Here is a 24966-nt window from a genome sequence, read left to right as displayed (position 1 = left end):
TACACTACTTGAAGTGCACTTATATAGTATAATCTCAGTATATTATGCTTTCACCAGGTCATCATTAATTTATACACTAAGACACTACTATGAATTAACACATCACCTTATAATTTCACTGTTCACATTTGTGTTTTTTATCCCAGTTATCTTTTTTTTTTTTTTTTTTACCACTTCAGCGAAATTTATTCTAAGAGACGTTATTTCAACTTTGAAAATCAAAATTTATCCCATCTCTTTTTTTCACATCATTGTGGATGTTATTCAACTTATCTTTATTGATTCTAAACTTCTGGGTTAAAAATAAAGAATTCCTCCAACCGAGCAAATATTATAAACAGTGCTTGTACAATCTACACTGGTATCCATAAACATTCTTTTCCTCTATTTTCCCTCAACCCCCCCCCCCCCTTCATCCCGTTCACCTCCACCCTCCTCTTCCCCCATATACACACCACCCATTCAACCTAATACTTTTATACCTATCCAACCCATTCATATTCCAGCAATAACTTCCATATACTCTTATATTTCTTTAAGCTACCTCTCCTTCTAAACCAAAATTCCTCCTTTATGATCATATCCTTAACCTCTTTTCTCCATTCTCCTACTGTTGGGGGTTCTTTCGCCTGCCACTTCTGCGCTATAATTTTCCTCCCCTGGAACAGGCATCTTATAATTGCGGTCTGCGTATCGTTCAGCATATCGTTCTTCTCAAATAAACTCAAAAGGCAGGTTCGAGCCTCCATTACCAATGAAGATCCGAATACTGCATTTATTTCCTCCACTACTTTTTCCCAGTACCTATATAACTTTGGGAATCGCCAGAGCATATGTATCAGGTCGCCTCTCCCATCTCCACAACGCTGACATTTCGCATCCTGCCTCTTTCCAAACCTAAATAATTTTTCTGGTGTATAATAAAGTCTATAAATCAAATACAAATGAGAGACCCCCTGTGATGGTGATAGAGTTTCCCTTGGCCCTAATGCTAGATTAAACTTCCATTGTTCCTCCGTTATTGTACCGATCTCTTCCTCCCATTTAATTCTCCTCCTAGGCTCCACCTCCCCTTCCTGCACTGTCTTGATTATACTCCTGTACATTTCTGAAATCAGCCCTTTAGATCCCTTGCTATTTACCAATTTCCTTAACAAGGGCATTTCACTCCACTCTATCTCCTTGCCTTTAAATTGTACCTCCAGGGCGTGCCTCACTTGCAAATAGCCAAAAAACAATCTATTGGGCACTGCAAACTCCTCTCTTATCTCTTGAAACAATTTCAACCTCCCTGCCCTATACAGTTGCATCAAACAGTGGATACCCTTCCTATCCCATTCTTCTATTTTCCCCATCCCACTGAGCTCCTTCAAATTTTTGTTGTTCCAAATCGGAGAAAACTCAGAGAACCCCGAGTATCCCAATACAGCCTTTACCGTCTTCCAGCATCTGATCATTAACTGAGTTGTAGGGCAGCTATGTCCAAAAAATTCGGCCTCCACTGCCTCCACCTCTGTATCGTAGCTGATGTTCTTAATCCATATACTATTTCTTCCTACCCTTTCTTCAGACAAATTGCTGCCTCTCATAAACTGTATTTGGGCTGCTAAAAAGTAACTCCAGGGGTCCGGTAGCGCCAGGCCTCCCGCCTCTCTCGGCCGACGCAACGCCTTCAGACCAATCCTTGCCACTCCATTTTTCCAAATTAATTCCCTGAACAAACTATCCAGCTTCCTAAACCAATGCCTTGGAATCCAGACAGGGGAATTGTGTAGTACAAATAGGATTTGTGGCATTCATATCATTTTAATAAGATTACATCTACCGGTGACTGAGAGAGGAAGACCACCCCACCCCCAGCTCTTCTGTTTTAATTTTACCATTAATGGTACTACGTTGCCTGTTATATACTGCCCTGGGCCTTTAGTTATATTTACCCCCAAGTATCTCATTTGGTTTACGATTTTTATAGAGCTCACCTGTCTTGGGAGAGGATTTGCCAGGGGGTCTATCGTTAACAAAGCTGATTTTTCACAATTAATCTTCAAACCCGAAAAGCACCCAAATTCTTTAATCAGTTTCATGGCTGCCAGCAGGGAGGCTTGTGTATCTTCCAAGAATAACAGGATATCATCCGCATACATTGCGACTTTCTCCTCTGCACCCCTACTTTTGAAACCCTGAATTTCTTGTGACATTATTAGAGCGGTTGCCAAAGGCTCCAGTGCAAGGGCGAAGAGCAGGGGCGACAACGGACACCCCTGTCTCGTCCCCCTCCCCAACTGGAACCACTCGGAGCACTCACCATTGACCCTAACTCTGGCTCTCGGTTTGTCATATAAAAGCCTCAACCAGTTCACAAAATTAGGGCCAAATTTAAACTCTGCCAGTACCTTCCACAGATAGTGCCACTCAAGGCTATCAAATGCCTTGACTGCATCTAATGATAAGATAGCCCTATTACCTGCTTTCTCCGTAGGTACTGTACTTGTATGTTACCATACATTCGCCTAATATTCATACTCACCGATCTATCCGGTATAAAACCGGATTGATCCACGTATATTACTTTAGAAATTATTTTTTTTAACCTGTTTGCTAGGGCTTTAGCCAGGATCTTAACATCTGTGCATAGAAGTGAGATTGGTCTGTATGAGGCTACATCTAATGGGTTCTCCCCCTCTTTTAACAGAATTATAATCGTAGCTTCTGTCATGGACATGGGTAATCTACCTTCCGCCACAGCTCCGTTCAAAACTTCTAGTAATTTTGGGAGCAAAACCTCCCCATATTTCTTATATATTTCTACGGGCAAACCGTCAGGTCCTGGCGCTTTTTGATTCGCCATTTCCTTTACCGCTCTTTGTATCTCCACCAGTGTCAACGGGGTTTCCAGGGCATCTCTCTCCTCACTAGATAGCGGAACTATTTTCAGTTTTTCAAAGAACTCCCACATCTCCCCTTCTACATCCAACTGTGGGGCCCTATACAGATTCTCATAGTAGTCTTTGAACACCTCCACTATACCAAGAGTATTTCTTATAGTGCTCCCGTCCCTATCCCACACTGCTGGTATAGTGGATGAGGGGCCGCTTGCCCTGGCTATTAATGCCAAAGTTCTACCTACTAATTCCCCTTCACCAAAAAAATTCTGTTTCTGGAACATTTTACTCTTTTCCTCTTTCTCCAGGACTAATTTTGTATATTCCTCCTGACCCTCTACCCAAGCCTCATATCTAACTGTGGTTGGCTCTTCCAGATATCTCTCTTCTATCTCCCTCACCTTTTCCCTTATTCTATGTTCCTTGACTTGTGCTTTCTTTTTAACATAGGAGATTTTCTGTATAAAAACACCTCTAAGGAATGCCTTCAAGGCGTCCCAAGTTGTACCTAGCGGGGCAAATCCTAGATTCAGATTTATGAACTCTTTCAGGTTGCTAACAATCCCCCCATCATCCTCAATTACTTCAAGCCAAAAGGGGTTCAATTTCCACTCTCCTCGTCCAACACTCAACCCCATTTTAACTGAAAAGACCACTGGAGAATGGTCTGAGAGCCCCCTAGGGTCATAATCTATCCCTTCCACTATTTTCAGAGCTTCCTTGTTACAGAGCACCAAATCAATCCTGGATAAAGTGGCATGAATATTGCCTCTCACCCGGATGCCACTTCCTCCAGATATCCACCCATCCTACTTCCTCACAAAATTGGAGAGCGGGCCCCTAGATACCCCTCCAGGACCTGTCAGAAATCTATCTAAGCAATTGTTCATGGCCATATTAAAGTCCCCCGTCACTATAACCGGCACCCCAGGTTTATCCGCTATAAAGATTATCAATTCACTAAGTATCTCTGTTTTTAATGGTGGAGGATTGGTGGAGGACACTTGCAAGGATACAGTCCCGCCCCTCAATATTACAATAGAGAAAAACATACCGACCATACTTGTCCAGTTTGCTCTGTCTACAGGAGAAAACCAATCCAGTGTTTATCAGCACACTCACTCCCCTCGAATACGAGGTATAGGTTGAGTGATACTGCTCTCGATAGCTCCTATTCCTTAAAGTAATGACTGAACCCTTATCTAGATGAGTCTCCTGGAGACAGAGTATCCTGACATCCCTTGTTCTGGCCATAGAGAAAATGGCTTGTTTCTTACAAACAGCTTTTACCCCCCCGCACATTCCATGAACATACCTTCATACACTTAAATATTCCTGAGGTTACCCTCCTACCTATTTTCGTGCCTACCATCACCTGTTCCTATATCTTAATTCAAAATAATTCTCAATTTCCAAAACTATTGTGACTAATTTTTGATATTTTAGTGCCTTTACTTTTTGTGTGACTTCAATACTTCCTCCTTCACTCCACTCTACCCCCTTACCTCCCTCCCCCACCCCATACCTCCATTCACACATCCTCTCCCCCAAACCCCCCCCAACCCCCCAACCACCCTCTCCCCCCCATCCCCTCCCCCACCGACCCAACCTTGGGCCCATCCCACCGAGCATCTAAAGTGACCGTGTTAACCCTTTAAACCTGGGTATACCTCCTTCCTCCTCTTGCATTGCAACCCGAACCTTTATAAGAGGGGAATTACCCCCAACATGTGTACAAAAATTTCATAACTGCTACCCCCTTAAACCCACACCTCTGTAAATATATCCCTGAGAGAAGGGTGAGAAGGAAAAAAAAAAAAAGAAAAAGGAAGAAGAAAAGAGAAAAGAGAAAAAGAAGGAAAAGCAAAAATGACAAGTCACGTCTCTAAATCTGTCTCTGTCCACTGGACAAAAAAGATGAAGAGACCCCAAATTCTGACCTCCTGCTCCTTCCCACCTTCCTTATAAGGCCTTTCACCTGGCCGTAACCTTCCCTCGTTCTTTTCTAGCCATGAAAACACTTCTGCAGGAGCATTAAAGAACTTCACCTCCCCATTTACTGTAACCCGTAGACGAGCTGGATACAGCAGCGCATAACTGAATTTACGCTGCTGTAGACTTCGTTTACACTCTATAAACTTTGCTCTCTGTCTCTGCAGCTCGGGAGAAAAATCTGGATACAGAGATATTCTTGCACCATTGTACAGAATATTTTTCATCTCCCTTGCTCTCTGGAGAATAGTAATTTTGTCTCTAAAACACAAAAGTTTGACTATAAGGGGCCTTGGCTGACCCCCTGAGTGTGGAATCCTCGGGGCAATTGTGTGTGCTCGTTCAATAGTAAACATGTTAGAAAATGCGTCCTTGCCAAACATATCCCTGAACCATCCCTCCATGAATTCTACAGGGTTGTTGCCCTCACTTTTTTCGGGGAGACCCAGAACCCTCACATTCTTCCTGCGTGCCCTGTTCTCATATTCATCCATTTTCTGTAGACATGTGTCTAATTGTTCCTTCATCCTTTTAACCTCCTGTCTCAATGGGTTCACATCGTCCTCCACCTGGCTGAGTCTCTCTTCTAAAGCGGTGGTTCGAGCACATACCTCCTGCATATCCCTTTTCAACATAGCCAAATCATCTCTAATACCTCTAAGTTGGTCCGATAGATCTGACGGCGTGGTCTTACAGACATTGACTGCTAGGAGAATGTCCTTCAAAGATGGTTCCTGTTCTGGTGTCCCCTTATCCTTTATTGCTTCATTGCCCATGTCGCTCTGGCCACTCTTCTTTTCCAGATACATCTGTGATGCTGATTCGGTTACTATAGGTACACAAATTTCAGCTGGACCTTGGCTTTTCCTCCCCCCAGGGTGGTTAACCTGCGCCCCTTGATGTTGTGCACCCCCCACCTGATTTCCTTTTTTTGGTGTGCAGTTTGGTGTATGGGCAAAACGCTCCAGCTTTGCAGCAGCCCCCTGAGCTACTTTATCTTTGGGGCCACGCAGATTGTGCGCCCCAGCTCCTTCCTGTGCTGCGGTCTCCTCTGACCCTTTTTTCCTGGTCATCTTGTCCTCCCTCACCCCTTGGGACTTCAGGGACAAAGGATTATACCAATTGTACAGTCTCTGCCAACTCCTTCTTCCCAAATAATATAATAATTCACTATTAGCCCAAGGGAGAGGCCGCCTCCAGAAAGCTCAATAGGGCCTGCAATGAAGCGCTATGCAGTATGCTCACCTTTCACCTCACAGCGCCTTTTCCAACCTTTAGTATTCCCCCCCCCTCGCACATCAAGGCAGGAACTCACCGAAAGATGTCCCTAAGGGGAAGTTCCTAGGATTCTCGTCTTTCAAGGGTGACACAAGCGGATTACTTCAGGGCATACAGCACACAGCGTACCCGAATAATCTTCCTTCGTCCTACCATCCGGTCCGCTGCTCTGACCAGCAACGTCCACCTGTTTGCAGACAGCAATACAAAAATTGTCCCTAACAGAGGAGGGACCAAAGAAAAGTGGGGCTCAAAGGAAAGGCAAGCCAACTACATGCATGTGTAATTAAACTTGTGTTTATTGTGGTACAAAAACATATAGTACATGAAGACAGGAGAGCATGAACCAATATTCAATAGGCCACATGTTATATATCCCCCCTGTCTGTAAAAGTGTATTGGTTGGTTTACTTTACCGATCAATTTTTATTAGGGCCTATTGAATATTGGTTCATGCTCTCCTGTCTTCATGTACTATATGTTTTTGTACCACAATAAACACAAGTTTAATTACACATGCATGTAGTTGGCTTGCCTTTCCTTTGAGCCCCACTTTTCTTTGGTCCCTCCTCTGTTAGGGACAATTTTTGTATTGCAGACGTGTTAGGGGCTGAAGGGCAACCACGGTTTCTTGGTACACAGTGCATTTATACATGGTGTTACAATCCTCATTACATTTAACTTGATTTAACTGTTTGCAGACAGCCAGCACGAGCGCTCTAATGAGGGATCCTATGCGGTGTAGACTCCTATCCCCCGAACAGCCAGGGCAGCGGCGCCAGCCAGATCTTCGAGCGGGCTGCTCACTACTTGTCTCCCCTACTTTCCCGATGTCCAGCCGTCACAAGCATGGGGAAAGCCGCTACGGCATCCAAGCATCCAGCGTGGGCGGCGGGTGTCAGGAGGAGCAGCTAGGTCCGGGTTCTCAACGCCCTCCCCTTCCCCTCAGTCTCCGGTCACACCCATTCCCCCTTATCCCAGTTTTTATTCATTTTATTTATCCTCACTTGATATTTATATTTACTAATATTTGCGCGAAATTATTTCACCAATTTTAATTACTAAGTGTTTTGTATTACACTACAAATTTTGCTGCACTTATTATTAATACACTCATTTTTGTTATACATTTTTATACACTGATCCAGAGAAGCGCGAGAGCACTTTTAACAACATTCACATGTGCGTTGTAAAACATTTTTCCACCAAAAATACATCTTTTTTTTATTAAGTTTGACATTTTTAGTTTTATATTTTGCTTTAACAGGCATGTTTCAAACCATAACATACACAGCTCTGGAACTTACAAAGTTCAACGTACAAAAAGTGAAGGTAATATCAGACACGAGTATGTCAAAACTGTGTTGATCTTGCCTTCATCAGATGGGGCGATGTGACCCCTGTAAAAGCCAAATTTTGAAGATGCACAAAAATTGGGATTCAAAATGGGGATTTTCCTCCCTCCATCATGGGGGATCAAAGGACGTGTTTTGGGGGTGCAACCCCTTCCTCTCACCTACTAGAGTTGCGAGGAAGGGGTTGCACCCACAAAATGCGTACATTGATATCCCATGATGGCAGATAGCATATGTTGATACACTGTGTGCATCTTCAAAATGTGGCTTTTAAAATGTATTAAAACTTTAGGAAATTTCTCCAAAAAATTCTAAAATGTTGTCATTTTGTTGTTATTTAGATTCTCCCTATTACATTAATCATGTTCTTCATTTTTTGTTCAACATCATTGGTTTTTTGCTTTATGATGTCTAAATCCTGACTACACACCATTATGTCCTGGATTAGCATTTGTGCACTTGCACTGGTGAAATGAAGAGATTGTTCTTCCACAACATGCACATCACCTAAAATCAAAAAACACACCATGTATTATAAATATGCAGGCGTACATCTATTACCTGAAGTTGGGGTCTCAGACACTCACCTGTTGTGATCACTATTTCCACCACGTCATCCACCTCTCCTTTATCCACAGCCTCAGGTTGTGGTGTGCTGAGTTCCATTTCTTTAGGAGGTGTGGGGTTCCTGGTGTCCTCAGACGTCCCAAGTAATTTCTCCCCTATGAGAATTAAACAAAAATATACTTAGCACACAGATATTTGAGGCCAGAAATAGGAATATGAAACATTGCTTGGAAGTGTCATACAATTGTCTGTTTTGGCAGAGTTCCAAGCTGAATACATGATTTATTTCCCTTACCAAAGCTGGAATGCTTACCGTTTTTGGACAATATTCACACATGGAGACACCCCTAGTATCCCCTGGAGCACCTGTGTGGTACACTCTAAAAAGTTAATTCTGGTGTCCCACACTAGTGCTCCTGAGTAGGGATGAGCTTTATGTTCGAATCGAACACATGTTCGACTTGAACATTGCCTGTTCAGTCATTCGGCGAATTCCGAACGATATGGGCCGTTCGCGCCAAATTCGAGTGGTGCGTCACAGCACATAATTCACTGCGGCATCGCAGTGCATTGCTGGCTGATGATTGGCCAAGCATGCACTATGACCATTGGCATGCTTGGCCAATCACAGCACTGTCTGTACAGAGAGCCGTAATTGGCCAAAGCCAGGGTGGCTTTGGCCAATTATGGCTCAGGTGGTTTAGTACACACCCCATACTATATATATATACACGGCGGCCCTGTGTAGTGTGTTCCGGCGTTGAGAGAGAGATAGATAGACAGAGACACAGTGTCATTTGATATAAGTTAGATAGAGTAGGCAGGCGAGTCAGCTAGCTGCACTTACAGTGTATTGTGTGTATATATATATATATACATCCTAGGTGTTGTATATATATATATATATATATATATATATATATATCCTGTATTCAGTTTAGCTAGATCCATTCCTGTTCTCTTCCTACTACTGGAAGGCAGGCAGGTGTTTTAACAGTATTTACAGCTACCTGAAGAAAATTGCTGGTGTTCTTCTGATCCTATTAGTCCTATTAGCTACAGTATTTACAGTTAGTATAGTGCGTCCTCTGCACAGTGTGCACCTAAAGCTACCTGAAGAAAATTAGTGTTCTTCTGATCCTATTAGTACAGTACCGCAGGCAGCTCCAGTATTTACAAGTTAGTGTTGTGTGTACTCTGCACGATGTGCACCTTAAGCTACCTGAAGAAAATTAGTGTTGTTCTTCTGATCCTATTAGTACAGGCAGCTGTAGTATTTACAAGTTGGTGTAGTGAGTTCTCTGCACAGTGTGCACCTAAAGCTACCTGAAGAAAATTTGTGGTGTTCTTCTGATCCTATTAGTACAGTACCACAGGCAGGTGTAGTATTTACAAGTTAGTGTAGTGCGTCCTCAGCACAGTGTGCACCTAAAGCTACCTGAAGAAAATTAGTGGTGTTCTTCTGATCCTATTAGTACAGTACCACAGGTAGCTGTAGTATTTACAAGTTAGTGTAGTGCGTCCTCTGCACAGTGTGCACCTAAAGCTACCTGAAGAAAATTAGTGGTGTTCTTCTGATCCTATTAGTACAGTACTGCAGGCAGCTGCAGTATTTACAAGTTAGTGTAGTGCGTCCTCTGCACAGTGTGCACCTAAAGCTACCTGGAGACAATTGCTGTTGTTCTGCTCCTATTAACACCACAGGCAGGCAGCTACAGTATTTACAGTTAGTGCACTGTGTCCTCCGCACAGTCTGCACCTAAAGCTACCTGAAGAGAATTAGTGGTGTTCTTCTGATTCTATTAATACCACAGGCAGGCAGCTACAGTATTTACAGTTAGTGTAGTGCGTCCTCTGTACAGTGTGCACCTAAAGCTACCTGGAGACAATTGCTGTAGTTCTGCTCCTATTAATACCACAGGCAGGCAGCTACAGTATTTACAGTTAGTGCACTGTGTCCTCTGCACAGTGTGCACCTAAAGCTACCTGAAGAGAATTAGTGGTGTTCTTCTGATCCTATTAATACCACATGCAGGCATCTACAGTATTTACAGTTAGTGTAGTTCATCCTCTGCACAGTGTGCACCTAAAGCTACCTGGAGACAATTGCTGTAGTTCTGCTCCTATTAATACCACAGGCAGGCAGCTACAGTATTTACAGTTAGTGTACTGTGTCCTCTGCACAGTGTACACCTAAAGCTACCTGAAGAAAATTAGTGGTGTTCTTCTGATACTATTATTACCACAGGCAGGCAGCTACAGCATTTACAGTTAGTGTAGTGCATCCTCTGCACAGTATGCAACCTAAAGCTACCTGGAGACAATTGCTGTTGTTCTGCTCCTATTAATACCACAGGCAGGCAGCTACAGTATTTACAGTTAGTGCACTGCGTCCTCTGCACAGTGTGCACCTAAAGCTACCTGAAGAAAATTAGTGGTGTTCTTCTGATCCTATTAATACAGTAACACAGGCAGCTACAGTATTTACAGTTAATGCACTGTGTCCTCTGCACAGTATGCACCTAAAGCTACCTGAAGAAAATTAGTGGTGTTCTTCTGATTCTATTAGTACAGTACCGCAGGCAGCTGCAGTATTTACAGTTAGTGTAGTGCATCCGCTGCACAGTGTGCACCTAAAGCTACCTGGAGACAATTGCTATTGTTCTGCTCCTATTAATACCAAAGGCAGACAGCTACAGTATTTACAGTTAGTGTACTGTGTCCTCTGCACAGTGTGCACTTAAAGCTACCTTAAGAAAATTAGTGGTGTTCCTCTGATCCTATTAATACCACAGGCAGGCAGCTACAGCATTAACAGTTAGTGTAGTGCATCCTCTGCACAGTGTGCACCTAAAGCTTCCTGGAGACAATTGCTGTTTTTCTGCTCCTTTTAATACCACAGGCGGGCAGCTACAGTATTTACAGTTAGTGCACTGTGTCCTCTGCACAGTGTGCACCTAAAGCTACCTGAAGAAAATAAGTGATGTTCTTCTGATCCTGTTAATACCACAGGCAGGCAGCTACAGTATTTACAGTTAGTGTAATGCGTCCTCTGCACAGTGTGCACCTAAAGCTACCTGGAGACAATTGCTGTTGTTCTGCTCCTATTGATACCACAGGCAGGCAGCTACAGTATTTACAGTTAGTGCACTGTGTCCTCTGCACAGTATGCACCTAAAGCTACCTGAAGAGAATTAGTGGTGTTCTTCTGATCCTATTAATACAGTAACACAGGCAGCTGCAGTATTTACGAGTTAGTGTAGTGCGTCCTCTGCACAGTGTGCACCTAAAGCTACCTGAAGAAAATTAGTGGTGTTCTTCTGATCCTATTAGTACAGTACCGCAGGCAGCTGCAATATTTACAGGTTAGTGTAGTGCATCCTCTGCACAGTGTCCACCTAAAGCTACCTGGAGACAATTGCTGTTGTTCTGCTCCTATTAATACCACAGGCAGGCAGCTACAGTATTTACAGTTAGTGCACTGTGTCCTCTGCACAGTGTGCACCTAAAGCTACCTGAAGAGAATTAGTGGTGTTCTTCTGATCCTAATAATACCACAGGCAGCTACAGTATTTACAGTTAGTGTAGTGCGTCCTCTGCACAGTGTGCACCTTAAGCTACCTGGAGACAATTGCTGTAGTTCTGCTCCTATTATTACCACAGGCAGGCAGCTACAGTATTTACAGTTAGTGTACTGTGTCCTCTGCACAGTGTGCACCTAAAGCTACCTGAAGAAAATTAGTGGTGTTCTTCTGATACTATTAGTACAGTAACACAGGCAGCTGCAGTATTTACGAGTTAGTGTAGTGCGTCCTCTGCACAGTGTGCACCTAAAGCTACCTGAAGAAAATTAGTGGTGTTCTTCTGATCCTATTAGTACAGTACCGCAGGCAGCTGCAATATTTACAGGTTAGTGTAGTGCATCCTCTGCACAGTGTCCACCTAAAGCTACCTGGAGACAATTGCTGTTGTTCTGCTCCTATTAATACCACAGGCAGGCAGCTACAGTATTTACAGTTAGTGCACTGTGTCCTCTGCACAGTGTGCACCTAAAGCTACCTGAAGAGAATTAGTGGTGTTCTTCTGATCCTAATAATACCACAGGCAGCTACAGTATTTACAGTTAGTGTAGTGCGTCCTCTGCACAGTGTGCACCTTAAGCTACCTGGAGACAATTGCTGTAGTTCTGCTCCTATTATTACCACAGGCAGGCAGCTACAGTATTTACAGTTAGTGTACTGTGTCCTCTGCACAGTGTGCACCTAAAGCTACCTGAAGAAAATTAGTGGTGTTCTTCTGATACTATTAGTACAGTACCGCAGGCAGCTGCAGTATTTACAAGTTAGTGTAGTGCATCCTCTGCACAGTGTGCACCTAAAGCTACCTGGAGACAATTGCTGTTGTTCTGCTCCTATTAATACCACAGGCAGGCAGCTACAGTATTTACAGTTAGTGCACTGTGTCCTCTGCACAGTGTGCACCTAAAGCTACCTGAAGAGAATTAGTGGTGTTCTTCTGATCCTAATAATACCACAGGCAGGCAGCTACAGTATTTACAGTTAGTGTAGTGCGTCCTCTGCACAGTGTGCACCTAAAGCTACCTGGAGACAATTGCTGTAGTTCTGCTCCTATTATTACCACAGGCAGGCAGCTACAGTATTTATAGTTAGTGTACTGTGTCCTCTGCACAGTGTGCACCTAAAGCTACCTGAAGAAAATTAGTGGTGTTCTTCTGATCCTATTAATACAGTAACACAGGCAGCTGCAGTATTTACGAGTTAGTGTAGTGCGTCCTCTGCACAGTGTGCACCTAAAGCTACCTGAAGAAAATTAATGGTGTTCTTCTGATCCTATTAGTACAGTACCGCAGGCAGCTGCAGTATTTACAAGTTAGTGTAGTGCATCCTCTGCACAGTGTCCACCTAAAGCTACCTGGAGACAATTGCTGTTGTTCTGCTCCTATTAATACCACAGGCAGGCAGCTACAGTATTTACAGTTAGTGCACTGTGTCCTCTGCACAGTGTGCACCTAAAGCTACCTGAAGAAAATTAGTGGTGTTCTTCTGCTCCTATTAATACCACAGGCAGGCATCTACAGTATTTACAAGTTAGTGTAGTGCATCCTCTGCACAGTGTGCACCTAAAGCTACCTAAAGACAATTGCTGTTTTTCTGCTCCTTTTAATACCACAGGCGGGCAGCTACAGTATTTACAGTTAGTGCACTGTGTCCTCTGCACAGTGTGCACCTAAAGCTACCTGAAGAAAATTAGTGATGTTCTTCTGATCCTATTAATACCACAGGCAGGCAGCTACAGTATTTACAGTGAAAAACAAACAAAGGCGCCTCTAAGTGCAGAAGGTAAACAATTTTAATACCCCAACTGGGTTAAAAACACTTACAAAATAGGAGTGGTTAACAGGCACATCGTGGGTAAGGCTGCATAGGAAGGGGTCACGATCAGAGGAAGCCTTCAGGAGGATGGATGTGGTCACTGTCAGCAGTGGTGTAAAGCACAGGGAGCCGCTGTGAAGCCGGCGTCGTCAGCGTGTGAGGGCTGCGAACCCGGAAGTGATGTCATCCGATGAGCGGCTCTGTGACCAGCCTGAACTGCAAACGAAGGGCCAGAGAGGGGATGTGATGTCATCAATGAGGGACGTGTTTCGGAACCGTCATTTGTTCCTTTCTCAACCTCGGACTAAACTGAACCACAGGAACTGTATCACGCAGGACGCGAGGCATGGTAGGTCCGGATGGAGGCCTCCATCCGGACCTACCATGCCTCGCGTCCTGCGTGATACAGTTCCTGTGGTTCAGTTTAGTCCAAGGTTGAGAAAGGAACGAATGACGGTTCCGAAACGCGTCCCTCATTGATGACATCACATCCCCTCTCTGGCCCTTCGTTTGCGGTTCAGGCTGGTCACAGAGCCGCTCATCGGATGACATCACTTCCGGGTTCGCAGCCCTCACACGCTGACGACGCCGGCTTCACAGCGGCTCCCTGTGCTTTACACGGCTGCTGACAGTGACCACATCCATCCTCCTGAAGGCTTCCTCTGATCGTGACCCCTTCCTATGCAGCCTTACCCACGATGTGCCTGTTAACCACTCCTATTTTGTAAGTGTTTTTAACCCAGTTGGGGTATTAAAATTGTTTACCTTCTGCACTTAGAGGCGCCTTTGTTTGTTTTTCATGTCATTTTAGACCCTGCTTCAAGTCTTTTAAAGTTGCAGCCCTTTTTGCTGAAGATTACCATCCTCTCATCCCTATCCACCAACATTTCTCCTGCTCATTTTGGACTGTCGATCCTTTATAGAGACATTATTTGGACTACAACAGTCCTGTGCGCCCTAGACCACTTTTTATTTACAGTATTTACAGTTAGTGCACTGTGTCCTCTGCACAGTGTGCACCTAAAGCTACCTGAAGAGAATTAGTGGTGTTCTTCTGATCCTAATAATACCACAGGCAGGCAGCTACAGTATTTACAGTTAGTGTAGTGTGTCCTCTGCACAGTGTGCACCTAAAGCTACCTGGAGACAATTGCTGTAGTTCTGCTCCTATTATTACCACAGGCAGGCAGCTACAGTATTTACAGTTAGTGTACTGTGTCCTCTGCACAGTGTGCACCTAAAGCTACCTGAAAAAAATTAGTGGTGTTCTTCTGATCCTTTTAATACAGTAACACAGGCAGCTGCAGTATTTACGAGTTAGTGTAGTGCGTCCTCTGCACAGTGTGCACCTAAAGCTACCTGAAGAAAATTAGTGGTGTTCTTCTGATCCTATTAGTACAGTACCGCAGGCAGCTGCAGTATTTACAAGTTAGTGTAGTGCATCCTCTGCACAGTGTGCACCTAAAGCTACCTGTAGACAATTTCTGTTGTTCTGCTCCTATTAATACCACAGGCAGGCATCTACAGTATTTACAGTTAGTGTAGTGCGTCCTCTGCACATTGTGCAGCTAAAGCTACCTGGAGACAATTGCTGTTGTTCTGCTCCTATTAATACCACAGGCAGGCATTTACAGTATTTACAGTTAGTGTAGCGTGTCCTCTGCACAGTGTGCACCTAAAGCTACCTGGAGACAATTGCTGTTGTTCTGCTCCTAATAATACCACAGGCAGGCATTTACAGTATTTACAGTTAGTGTAGCGTGTCCTCTGCACAGTGTGCACCTAAAGCTACCTGGAGACAATTGCTGTTGTTCTGCTCCTAATAATACCACAGGCAGGCAGCTACAGTATTTACAGTTAGTGCACTGTGTCCTCTGCACAGTGTGCACCTAAAGCTACCTAAAGAAAATTAGTGGTGTTCTTCTGATCCTATTAAAGCTACCTGAAGAAAATTAGTGGTGTTCTTCTGATCCTATTAATACCACAGGTAGGCAGCTACAGTATTTACAGTTAGTGTAGTGCGTCCTCTGCACAGTGTGCACCTAAAGCTACCTGAAGAAAATTAGTGGCGTTCTTCTGCTCCTATTAATACCACAGACAGGCATCTACAGTATTTACAGTTAGTGTAGTGCGTCCTCTGCACAGTGTGCACCTAAAGCTACCTGGAGACAATTGCTGTTGTTCTGCTCCTATTAATATCACAGGCAGGCAGCTACAGTATTTATAGTTAGTGTACTGTGTCCTCTGCACAGTGTCCACCTAAAGCTACCTGAAGAAAATTAGTGGTGTTCTTCTGATCCTATTAATACCACAGGAAGGCAGCTACAGCATTTACAGTTAGTGTAGTGTTTCCTCTGCACAGTGTGCACCTATAGCTACCTGGAGACAATTGCTTTTGTTCTGCTCCTATTAATACCACAGGCAGGCAGCCACAGTATTTACAGTTATTGCACTGTGTCCTCTGCACAGTGTGCACCTAAAGATACCTGAAGAAAATTAATAGTGTTCTTCTGATCCTATTAATACCACAGGCAGCCAGCTACAGTATTTACAGTTAGTGTAGTGCGTCCTCTGCACAGTGTGCGCCTAAAGCTACCTGGAGACAATTGCTGTTGTTCTGCTCCTATTAATACCACAGGCAGGCATCTACAGTATTTACAGTTAGTGTACTGTGTCCTCTGCACAGTGTGCACCTAAAGCTACCTGAAGAAAATTAGTGGCGTTCTTCTGATCCTATTAATATCACAGGCAGGCAGCTACAGCATTTACAGTTAGTGTACTGTGTCCTCTGCACAGTGTGCACCTAAAGCGACCTGAATAAAATTGGTGGTGTTCTTTTGATCCTATATTAATACCTCAGGCAGGCAGCTACAGTATTTACAGTTATTATTATTATTATTATACAGGATTTATATAGCTCCAACAGTTTGCGCACTGTTTTACAACATGGGGGCAGACAGTACACTTACAATACAAATCAATACAGGAGGGATCAGAGGGCCCTGCTCATTAGAGCTTACAATCTAGAAGGGAGGGTCAAGTGGAAACAAAAGGTAATAACTGTGGGGGATGAGCTGATGAAAAAAATGAAAATACAGTTGTTAGGTGTGGGTAGGATAGGCTTCTCTGAAGAGAAGGATTTTCAGGGATCGTCTGAAAGCTAATAAAGTAGGAGATAAGCGGATAGATTGGGGTAGGGCATTCCATAGGATTGGAGAGGCTTTGGAAAAGGCCGGGAGGCGAGCATGGGAGGAGGTGACAAGGGAGCTAGAGAGCAGGAGGTCTTGAGAGGAACGAAGCGAGCTAGTAGGTTGGTAATTAGAGACTAAGCTAGTGATGTAGCTGGGGGCGAAATTGTGGATGGCTTTGTATGTAGTTGTTAGAATTTTGAATCTAATTCTTTGGCCGAGCGGAAGCCAGTGGAGGGATTGACAGAGAGGAGTGGCAGACACAGAGCAAGAGGTCCAGGAGTAGGAGTACAGAATAGTGTCGATTGGTTTTGGCCATTAGTAGATCATTTGTTAGTTTTAGGAGAGCAGTTTCTGTGGAGTGTTGAGGATGAAATCCAGACTGAAGGGAATCAAGAAGGCCATTATCAGCGAGGTGGACACTCAGTCAGTTGTAGACCAGACGTTCGAGGAGTTTGGATAAGAAGGGGAGCAAGGAGATGGGGCGTAGGTTGTTAAGATTGGATGGGTCCAGTGAGGGCTTTTTTAGGTATGGGTCTGACAAGTGCATGTTTTAGAGAGTTAGGGAAGATGCCAGAAGAGAGGGAGAGATTGAAGATGTAGGTTAGAGAGTGTAGCATAGGGCCAGGGGTTGAACGTAGCATTTGTGAGGGAACAGGAGCCAGAGGGCAGGTGGTAAGGTGGACATTAGCAAGTAGTTTAGCAACTTCGTCTGTAGTGGTGGGGTTGAAAGAGGGAAATAATGATTGTGCCTGTGGGCATGAAGTGTAAAGCGTGGAGGGTGTCGGCACAGTAGAGATCTCCACGCGAATAGTATCAATCTTCTGTTTGAAGTGATTGGCGATCTCCTGGGCAGTGAGTGAGTTGGCGGGTGGAGGCGGTGGAGGACGAAGTAGAGAGTTGAAGGTGAAGAACAGTTGACAGGGACAGGATGATAAGTTGCTAATGAGAGTGGTAAAATAGGTCTGCTTGGCAGAGAGGAGGCTGGAATTGTATTTTTGGAGGGCAGATTTATATTGGTTGAAATCTATCTGGAACTTAGTCTTACGCCACAGGCGCTCAAGAGCATGACTACATTTTTTTAGACTTCTAGTGTCATCTGTTTGCCAAGGTTGAAGGGGTCTGGGCTTGATTCTGTGTGTAGTGAGGGGGGGCCAGTGAGTTCAGTGAGGCTAGAATTGAAGCGTTGTACACAGAAGTGGCTAGGTTGGTGCAGGATAGTTGTGAGATTTTGTCGTAGAGGTTGTTGATAGCAGAGTAGAGAAGAGAAGGGTTGAGATGAGGTAGGTTTCTGCGGGTAACTTTAAGGTGGTTGGAGGGAGAGGAGGTGAAGGAAAGGGAGAGAGTGAAACTAATAAGGTGGTGATCAGAGAGAGGCAATGGATAGTTATAGAGGTTGCATGGAGTGCAAAGGTGAGAGAACACGAGGTCAAGGATATTGCCTTCTGAGTGAGTTGGAGCATGTATCCACTGCTTCAGGTCAAAGGAGGATGTTAGGCTAAGAAGTTTGGAAGTGGAAGGAGTGTTAGTATTAATAGGGATGTTGAAGTCCCTGAGAATGATTGTGGGGATTTCAGAAAAGAAAGTATGGTAGCCGGGCAGAGAAGTCTTCAAGAAAGGTTGATACTGGTCCAGGGGGCCTGTAGATCACAGCTATCCTTAGAGAAATTGGAGTGAAAAGACGAATGCAGTGTGCTTCGAAAGAGGAGAGTGACAGAGAGGGAGGTGGCTGAAGTACCTGAAAGGTGCTATGTGTGGCTAGAAGGATTCCGACACCTCCTCCCCTACGTCCTCTGGATCTGGGGGCGTGAGTCCAGAGAAGACCACCATGGGATAGGGCAGCAGAAGATGCAGTGTCGGATTCGTGGAGCCAGGTTTCGGTAATGGCGAGTAGGTTAAATGAGTTGGCAATAAAGAGGTCATGGAGAGAGGTGAGTTTGTTGCAGACAGAGCGGGAGTTCCAAAGGGCACAAGAGAAAGGGAGTCTGGTCTTCTGAAGAATAGAAATAGGAACTAAATTGTGTTGATTGCGGCTGCTGCCAGAGGGTGCAGGGTGATGGGTGCATGGGGTACAGTTAAATGATGGAGGCCCAGGGTTTGGGGATATATCTCCAGAGGTTAGGAGAAGCAAGAGGGTGAGGGAGGTAATATGGGAGTGGGATTTATATGAAGGGACATGCCCCAGGGTGTCAGGTCCCACACTTACCAGACAGATGAGTCCGCTTGGGCAGAGGGTAGGCTCCCTTACGTATCCGATTCGGGGCCCCTGGTAGAGTAGACAGGAGGCCCACGAGTGTGGAATGGTATGAGGGCCTGAAGCTAGGGTCCTGGAGCAAGATGGTTTGGCAAGCAACCGGTAGAGCTTCAGGGCTGGATGGAGCAGATGCTGAGCAGCAGCTAATCAGGCTGGTCACACACAGGCAGAGGTCGGCAACGGGCTGGCAGCAACGGTACAAGGGAGAAGGCAGAAACAAGGTCAGACAAGCCGGGGTCGGGTTCAGGCAGCAATCAAGGGAGGTCCAAAGGCAAGCCGGGTCACAACGGGTAAACACTACGGAGATACAGGAACACAAGATGATCATGGAACAAGACACGGAGCTGTTTGATCAGGCAGCACCGAACAGGGACAGAGGCAGACTTAAATAAGCTGATTGGCGCCAAAACGCCGCGCACATGCGTACGCCGATTCGCCGAAGCGCCGCGCACCCCCGCACACGCCCGAGCGCGTTCTCGATGCCAGTGTGCACGCTAACACCACCGGGCACGCCTGCGGTAACGCCCATAGGCGAACGGGCACTAGCGCGGACGCGCGGACGCACAACCGCCCGGACGCCACCCTGCACGCCACGGCCAGTCAGACCAGACACGCCAGCGCCCCCCGGAACACACGCCCCAGCACGCATGGAGACACGGGCACCAACGCGCCCCGGCGCGCCCCGGCGCGCACCGGCGCCCAACCAGGTAACCTCTCTGACAGTGCCCCCTCCTCAAGGGCAGACTCCAGATGCCCAGCTGGGCCATCTTTGCGGCATGAGAAGTTTTAAAGGACTGAAGAAGTTCTCTGGCATGCAGGTTACTTTCTGGCTCCCATGAATTGTCTTCGGGTCCATAGCCCCTCCATTTTACCAGATATTGAATCTGATTGCGTCTTCTTCTGCAATCTAAAATTGCCTCCACCTCGAACTCCTCCTCGCCGTTAACCAAGATAGGTTTGGGTGGCCCAATACTACGGCCAGAAAAAGAGTTGGGGGTAACCGGCTTCAAGAGGGACACGTGGAAGACTGGGTGTATCCTCAGGGAGTTAGGAACGTCAAGTTCGTATGCCACATTGTTGATTTTCCTTTTGATCAAGAACGGACCCAGGTATTTGGGGCCCAGTTTTCTGGACGGGCAGGCCAACTTGAGGTTAGTGGTAGACAACCAGACAGAATTGCCGGGTTCCAGGACAAGTTCTCCCTGTCTTTTCCTGTCAAAGATTTTCTTGTAGTCTTCCTGAGCCTTGGTCATGGTTTCCTGCAGCAATTTGTTGTTGTTTGAAAAAAAATCCAAAGTTTCGGATACCGCAGGAACAGGGCACTCAGGAAATGGTCCAGGCAAGAAGGATGGGTGGAAACCATAATTGGCATAAAACGGAGACTGATTGGTAGCTGAGTGTAGTGAGTTATTGTAGGCGAACTCTGCGATGGGAAGCAGGGAAGCCCAGTCATCCTGGGAGAATGCAGAAAAACAGCGGATGTATTGCTCCAGGGTTTGATTCGTCCTCTCGGTTTGTCCATTTGACTGAGGGTGGTAGGCCGAGGAAAAGGACAATTCGATTTCAAGGGCGCCACAAAGGGCCTTCCAGAATCTGGAGGTAAATTGGACGCCCCTGTCTGAGACTATATTGGTCGGAACCCCATGCAGTCTGACGATCTCCTTAATAAAGATGGAAGCTGTCTCCATGGCCGAAGGGGTGCCCTTCATGGGGAGAAAATGGGCCATTTTCGACAGTCTGTCCACCACAACAAAAATGGACGAAAAGCCTTCTGATGGGGGGAGTTCAACGATAAAGTCCATTGAAATCATGGCCCATGGTCTCTCTGGGACTGGTAATGGTCTCAACAGACCCCATGCTCTTGTCCGGCTAGTCTTGTTTCTGGCACACATGTTACAAGACTCCACATATTCCTTGCAGTCCTTAGTAAGGTGAGGCCACCAAAAGGTGCGTTGGACAAGGTCAGTTGTCTTCCGTGTGCCAAAGTGACCAGCAAGTTTGTGATCATGGCACAGGTTTAACACCCGTACTCTTAGCTCCTCAGGGACCACAATTTTATTCTTGAACCAGAACAGCCCATCTTTGGCACAAGCTTCAGCAGGTGGAGATATTCCCATAGAGGCTCGTCTGATTTGGGAGATTAGATCTTCCTGTAGGATTAGGAAATTTCCAGAGGGCAAGATGGTGTCTGGAGACAGGGTCTTCTCAGAATCGGGAAACATTCGGGAAAGGGCGTCGGATTTGACATTCTTGGATCCGGGTCTATAGGTGATATGGAAAATAAATCGGGAAAAAAAAAGTGCCCATCTGGCCTGCCGTGGTTTTGAGTGTGCGTCTGCGTGTCTTTTCCTCTGGGGTCAGAGAGGGACGGAGCAGTCTCAACTGCATGGGCTCAGGGGCTTCCTGGGCTGGAGTAGACGAGACGAGCGGAGCTTGGTTCGGCGCACTAGGGACCCTGGGCAACATCCAGGTGAGGCGTGGGTGGCCAGCAGATCTCTCAGAGCGTCTCTCCCTGAGGCGGCGGTCAATCTGGATTGACAAGTTGATTAATTCTTCAAGTGTCTGAGGTACCCCCACCCGTGCTAATTCATCCTTTAGGGGATCCGACAGCCCCAGCCGATATTGGTGACGCAAGGCTGCGTCATTCCACTCCGTATCGGAGCTCCAACGCCTAAATTCCACAGCGTAATCTTCGGCCGCTCTGCGGCCTTGTTGAAGGGAATGCAAGGCGGTTTCTGCCGTGGCTGTTAGCTGAGGGTCCTCATACAGCTGAGACATGGCTAAGAAAAAGTCACTCAGAGAATCTAGAGATTGGGCTTTTGCTCCAGCAGATGGTGGGCCCAGGTCTGAGGCTCACCGGTTAACAAGGATATGATGAACCCCACTTTGGTAGCCTCCAAGGAGAACGTACGGGGTTGTAATGCAAAGTATAGTTCACATGCGTTACAGAACGCCCGGAACTTGCTACGATCTCCGGAAAACTTTTCGGGTGTAGGCACCCGGGGCTCTGGTGGAAGCATAACTACAGAAGGTGCTGAGGCAGGATTAGCAGATACTGTTCCCGGAGGAGGGGCCGAGAGGGCCTGGACCTGTCCTTCCAGTCTGGTATAGCCCTCCTGTAGGCTTTTGACAGCTTGGGTAAGACCCGCTAGATGTCTGCACAGTTCATCCATGGGGGAGGCCCCCTGCCAGGACTCAGTCATGGCTGCCTGATACTGTCAGGTCCCACACTTACCAGACAGATGAGTCCGCTTGGGCAGAGGGTAGGCTCCCTTATGTATCCGATTCGGGGCCCCTGGTAGAGTAGACAGGAGGCCCACGAGTGCGGAATGGTATGAGGGCCTGAAGCTAGGGTCCTGGAGCAAGATGGTCTGGCAAGCAACCGGTAGAGCTTCAGGGCTGGATGGAGCAGATGCTGAGCAGAAGCTAATCAGGCTGGTCACACACAGGCAGAGGTCGGCAACGGGCTGGCAGCAACGGTACAAGGGAGAAGGCAGAAACAAGGTCAGACAAGCCGGGGTCGGGTTCAGACAGCAATCAAGGGAGGTCCAAAGGCAAGCCGGGTCACAACGGGTAAACACTACGGAGATACAGGAACAGAAGATGATCACGGAACAAGACACGGAGCTGTTTGATCAGGCAGCACCGAACAGGGACAGAGGCAGACTTAAATAAGCTGATTGGCGCCAAAACGCCGCGCACGTGCGTACGCCGATTCGCCGAAGCGCCGCGCGCCCCCGCACATGCCAGAGCGCGTTCCCGATGCCGGCGTGCACGCTAACGCCACCGGGCACGCCTGCGGTAACGCCCATAGGCGAACGCGTGCTAGCGCGAACGCGCGTACGCACATCCATCCGGACGCCACCCTGCACGCCACAGCCGGTCAGACCAGACACGCCATCGCCCCCCGGAACACGCGCCCCAGCACGCACGGAGACACGGGCACCAACGCGCCCCGGCGCGCACCGGCGCCCAACCAGGTAACCTCTCTGACACAGGGTCTTGGAGATTTTTAGTGTGTGTGGATTTAGAATTAGCAGGAGTTGGTGGGTGCAGTAATAAGGACAGGACAGAAGTGAGGGCGATATATATATGCTGTGGGGGGGAGAAGAGGGGTGAAGGAGAGATAGTTTTAGGATGGAGGACAGAGTTGTCAAAAGCAGTGGTAGAGAAAGCATGTTACAAGGGAAAGTTAGTGTTAGTTAGTGTTCTGCGTCCTCTGCACAGTGTGCACCTAAAGCTACCTGAAGAAAATTGCTGTTGTTCTGCTCCTATTAATACCACAGGTAGGCAGCTACAGTATATACAGTTAGTGTACTGTGTCCTCTGCAAAGTGTACACCTAAAGCTACCTGAATAAAATTAGTGGTGTTCTTCTGATCCTATTAATACCACAGGCAGGCAGCTACAGTATTTACAGTTAGTGTACTGCGTCCTCTGCACAGTGTGCACCTAAAGCTACCTGAAGACAATTGTTGTTGTTCTGCTCCTATTAATACCACATGCAGGCAGTTACAGTATTTACAGTTAGTGTATTGCGTCCTCTGCACAGTGTGCACCTAAAGCTACTTGAAGACAATTGCTGGTGTTCTCATACTAATAATACTACAGCTAGGCAGTTGATTCTGCTAGCTGCAGTATCAGTATATATATACATCCCAGCTTTGTGCAACTACATCTCACTGCAGGCCATTAGTATGTCTGGAAGCCAACAAGGAGAGGCAGACAGTCACAAGCCAATAAAAGAGGGCAAGCAGGCTCTGTGTCTAGAGGCAACAGTGCTGGTCGTGGAGACGGTGCATCCTCATCAGCACGTGGCCGTGGGACATGCTTGTCCTTTTTTCAGCAGCTGGCCATGTTGAGCCACAACATGCGGAAGACTTGGTAGAGTGGATGACTAAGCCATCCTCATTCTCCTCATCCTCTCTCACCCAGGCTCAGGGTATTTTGTCTGCCAAAGCAGCTGCCAGCGCGGCCTCTTCCCTTGGCTCAATGGCATCAGTCACTCCTTCCGTAGCCCCACCATGTCCTCCTGAGGAGTCCTCCGAACTGTTTGACCACAGTGTTGGGTACATGCTCCAGGAGGATGCCCAGCGTTTTCAAGGCTCCGATTATGGTACCCAGTTAGAGGAAGGCAGTAACGTGAGCCCAGAGAGAGGGGCTGCCCAAGAAGCAATCTGGCAGTCATGTTCCCCTAGCTGCAGCATACTGCCAGCTTTGCTCCAGTGATGAGGAGGGAGGGGATGATGAGGTCATCATCCCCTGATAGGAGAGAGGAGGAGGAGGAGGCACATCACCAACGAGGCAGGATACCCTCCATGGGCCAGCTTAAGGGCAGCACACCAACTGAATCACACCGCAGAGCTCCGCATGTGCAGGGCGCTGCTGTCTCTGCGCGTTATTCCAAAAGTTCTTTGGTGTGGGCCTTTTTTGAGATGAGTGCATCAGATCCCACCGCTGCTATTTGCAACATATGTTTCAAGTGTATCTCTCATGGCCAAAACATCTCCCGCTTGGGCACCACATGCTTGACCAGACATATGTTGACCTGCCATGGAGTTCGTTGGCAAGCGTACCTAAAAGACCCACACCAAAGAACAAAGCGGACCTCTCCTTGCTCCTCATCAGCTGGGATCTCCAACCCCACTATACCTTCAGTCCTCTCTGAGACCTGCACTGAGAGAAATGAAGGTGTAGAATTAGGTGTGTCACAGCCAAGTACTTAGGGGCAATCTGCTATCGGTACACCGACGTCAGATTGTACCAGGCAAATTTCCCTGCCCCAGCTGCTGCACCGCCGAAAGAAGTTTGCTCCCAGCCATCCACATGCCCAGCGGTTGAATGCTAGCTTGGCTAAATTGCTAGCACTTCAACTGCTGCCTTTTCAGTTGGTAGACTCTGCCCCCTTCCGTAAGTTTGTGGAATGTGCGGTTCCTCAGTGGCAGGTTCCCAAATGCCACTTTTTCCCACGGAAGGCGATTCCGGCTCTCTACCGGCATGCGGAAGGCAAAATCTTCGCCTCGCTGGACAGGGCGGTCAGCGGTAAGGTGCATATTAC

The sequence above is a fragment of the Aquarana catesbeiana genome, linkage group LG03 (assembly GCF_042186555.1).
Source record: "Aquarana catesbeiana isolate 2022-GZ linkage group LG03, ASM4218655v1, whole genome shotgun sequence".
Classification (NCBI taxonomy): Eukaryota; Metazoa; Chordata; class Amphibia; order Anura; family Ranidae; genus Aquarana; species Aquarana catesbeiana.
The sequence above is the reverse complement of the archived record's forward strand: the minus strand, read 5'-3'. Positions refer to the sequence as shown.